At 42.3% G+C, this 3559-nt stretch overlaps 1 pseudogene across 1 annotated transcript; it reads left to right on the top strand.

Annotated features, from left to right (window-relative positions):
- Positions 1 to 898: 898 nt before the first annotated feature.
- Positions 899 to 2927, top strand: LOC103697295 (GDP-fucose transporter 1 pseudogene; annotated as a pseudogene). Its single transcript, XR_015973765.2, has 3 exons — positions 899 to 1120; positions 1237 to 1308; positions 1506 to 2927. The product of XR_015973765.2 is annotated as a GDP-fucose transporter 1 pseudogene (transcript).
- Positions 2928 to 3559: the final 632 nt, after the last annotated feature.

Raw genomic sequence — 3559 nt, 5'->3', positions numbered from 1 at the left:
AAGGTTGGCCTCCAAGTGGCGACTCTACGCGGAACTCAAATACCGGGTACCGCAGCGCTCGTGATCTCTTCGTGGCATAGATGTCGAACGGAAAAATGCGTTCTGCTCGCGTCCTACTCCACTAAAGCCTTTTATTGACTCGGACGATACAGCCGTCCACGTGGAACAATAGCTATGCCTAAGGGAATGCTCTAGCTAAAAATTAATTTTGGATCTATCACAACAGTTATACCGAGCCACCTTTTCTTTTTATTATTTTATTAGCAGCAATTTACAAAGTTTGTTGCATTTAGCGATTCAATTAATGCTTCCTATGTCATCATTTTTTCCCCAATAATTGAGCCCTTGATCACGATCAATTAGTTCTTAAGATTGCTTCGTAGGGTCTAAAATTCTTATAGATCAAAAACTCGACTACAAGGATGAAAGTCATATATTCAGATGAAAAACCTATTTCTCATTACAAAGTGCTTCCGGACCGGACCTTGACACCTAAAACCACCAAAGTATCGTAAGCGAATTGCGCTCATCCATCGAACCCGTGGCGTGCCTGCGGTTCAATGCTTTGATACCTAATTTTAGCCTCCCAACTTGAGAACGTGGAGGCATCGATGATAACCAAAATTTACTAAGTTTTCTTCCACATGCCTCCACGATCCAAGATCCTGCTTCCCGGCCAATTAGGATCTAAGTCAAGAAAGACGTTATCGGGATTAGTCTCCCGGAAGACTTCACGCACTGTTATTATTATTTTAGAAGGCGCCGTGTCAATTGGCTCAATTTGGTACCAGTAGCTAGCACGTCCAGCTGGCGCAGAGCTTTCTGTACTCTTTTCAAGTCAATATTTTTTTATACTAAATAATTCTAACATAAATAGATCTAAAATAGTCTAACTCCCGGCAGCTTTCCCTCGCCGAACTACGAGAAATGATTAGCCACAGCTGGTCAAAGTCTTTCGCAGCGCTATATGTCACGAAGGCCGAGTGGTTCCCTCTTCCGTCCTTCCGCGATCGACCACTTCGGCCGGCTCGGATTTGGGTATGGAGGAGGACTAGAGAGGCGATTCTGTGCACCGCACCGTAGGCGACGTAGACTGCCGATTTTCGGAGCTGGAGATTAGGTTTTACTCTCGCGTTCCGCTTTTACTTTTCTCTTCCAGTATGCTAGGGTTTGGATCCCGCATATTTAGGTATGACTCTCTCTGAAAATTGCTGGATTTCTGGATAAATGTATTAGGTTTTCAAGGGGAGACCGCTCGATTGCACTCGCAAAATCAGCAGAACTCAATTTGGGGTGCGTGAATCCGAGGTAATCGCTTTTGAATTCCGAATCTAATGGATCTAGAACGGGAATCAAAGCTACGGCTTCTTGATGTTGATCTGATTTTGGTCATTGACATTCCGATTGATTTTGATGGCTCTTAGTAGTTAAGATCGTTCATATCTTGCCGGCCAAACGTATTCTTGTAACTTTTTTCTTCTTCTTGTTTTTTGTTGCTGATTTAGTACACCGGCGTTTTGAGAAGTTCTCCCCTTTCAGCGTCAAATTAAGCCCGCTACATAAGTTGGTGGAGATACTTGGCGGTCATGGCTGTCATCAACTTTGATGCCTCGAAGCAGTACTACACCACTACGGGGCTTGTCGTAGGATATGCTCTCTGTTCGAGCTTGCTCGCCATTATAAACAAATATGCCATCACAAAGTTCAGTTACCCTGGCCTCTTAACTGCGCTGCAATACTTGACTTCTGCTCTCGGTGTCTGGGTTCTTGGAAAGTTCGGATTTTTACACCATGATCCTTTCACCCTCGAGAATGCCAAAAAATTCTTGCCTGCAGCCACTGTGTTTTATCTCGCCATCTTCACCAACACCAATCTCCTTCGCCATGCCAATGTCGATACGTTTATAGTTTTCCGATCCCTAACTCCACTGCTGGTTGCTGTTGCTGATACTGTCTTCAGAAAGCAGCCTTGTCCTTCGAAACTCACATTCTCTTCGCTTGTCATTATATTGAGCAGTGCGGTTGGGTATGTGATCACTGATTCGGCATTCACCCTCACTGCATACTCATGGGCGTTTGCTTATTTGGTTACCATCACAACAGAGATGGTTTACATAAAGCATATGGTGACCAACCTTGGACTCAATACATGGGGATTTGTTCTCTACAACAATTTCCTCTCCTTGTTGATGGCCCCATTGTTTTGGGTTGTGACCGGGGAGTATATTGATGTTTTCACCGCTGTTGGGTCGAGTTCTGGGGGTTGGTTGAGGTTGGATGCTTTTGTTGCGGTGGCTTTGTCATGTGTCTTTGGATTGCTCATCAGTTTCTTTGGGTTTGCGGCGAGGAAAGCAATCTCGGCCACGGCATTTACAGTGACCGGTGTTGTCAACAAGTTTCTTACTGTTGCTATCAATGTGATGATCTGGGATAAGCATGCAAGCTCATTTGGTCTGGCTTGCTTGCTTTTAACTCTCGTTGGGGGAGTTCTTTATCAACAATCAGTTACTCCTAAGCCAGGGCCTTCATCTGAGCGTGAAACTGCAGCATCAAAACAGGCAGATTGTGGGGTCGAAGATGGTGATTCTGAACTTCTCATAAAAGGTGGTGATTCGGAAGACGCGAACCAAGATATTGAACTGTCTGGTAAGGGTTCCAAAGTGTGAACCTTATGATAGAGTTTCTATTTCTTGAATTTGAAGCTGTGTCTCAAAGGTTTACTCATTCTATTATTAGGATAAGAACTATGTTACTGGGTTAATCTTTTTGCTCATTTATACTTCTTTCTTGCATGGAAACCACGATAACGGTTTTCTATCATGGGAGGAGAAATACCTAGCTATACTATCCTTGCTATTCTTGTTGCTTTACAAACATTTGTCACCTTTTGAGGATTTTTAATAATTCAAATATCTGGGTTTGTGGCATTGTAGTTTCTTTTGTAAAGGCACTTTCTATTGGTAACAGGTGATAGATGTTAGTAAGTGTATATGCAATTGCACAAGTCAAACTATCTCATTTAGGATTTTCTGCTAATAAATCAAATCATGGATCAGATTTTACCTCAACCAATCCAAACTTTTCAGCAAATCCAAAGCTATTTGCAGACGTGCTTAATTTATAATGAGGGTGTACCCACTATTCTTGATTGATTAGGGTTTTCAGGCATCAATTGCTTCATAAAGTCACAATTTAATTTCGATGGTGGCTTGATCTCCAAAACGAGTTCAGAATGTCAAACTGAAATCATGGTATATTATGCTCAATTTTGTGGGTGCCAGGGCATATAAAATATTTGTCACCTTGCTCTGAAAATATTGTGGTTTGAAGTACTCTTGACTAATTGCACAGACTCAAACATCTTTGCAAAGTCATTCAGCAAAGGATTGTGGTTCTCTGCGGTTACATATTTTAGACAGTTGAAACTAAAATATGTCACTTTGCACCGAAAATATCATGGTCTGGAGTATGCTTGGCTAAGTTGTGCATACTAAAATTACCTTTGCGAAGTCATTCAGCACAGCATGGCGATCTCATGGTGACAGACATATGCTCAAGG

Source organism: Phoenix dactylifera, chromosome 1 (genome assembly GCF_051530095.1).
Source record: "Phoenix dactylifera cultivar Ajwa chromosome 1, Ajwa_hap1_PhDact_Kaust_v1.1, whole genome shotgun sequence".
Taxonomy (NCBI): domain Eukaryota; kingdom Viridiplantae; phylum Streptophyta; class Magnoliopsida; order Arecales; family Arecaceae; genus Phoenix; species Phoenix dactylifera.
Note: the sequence above shows the minus strand (reverse complement) of the source record. Positions and strands in the feature narration are given on the sequence as shown.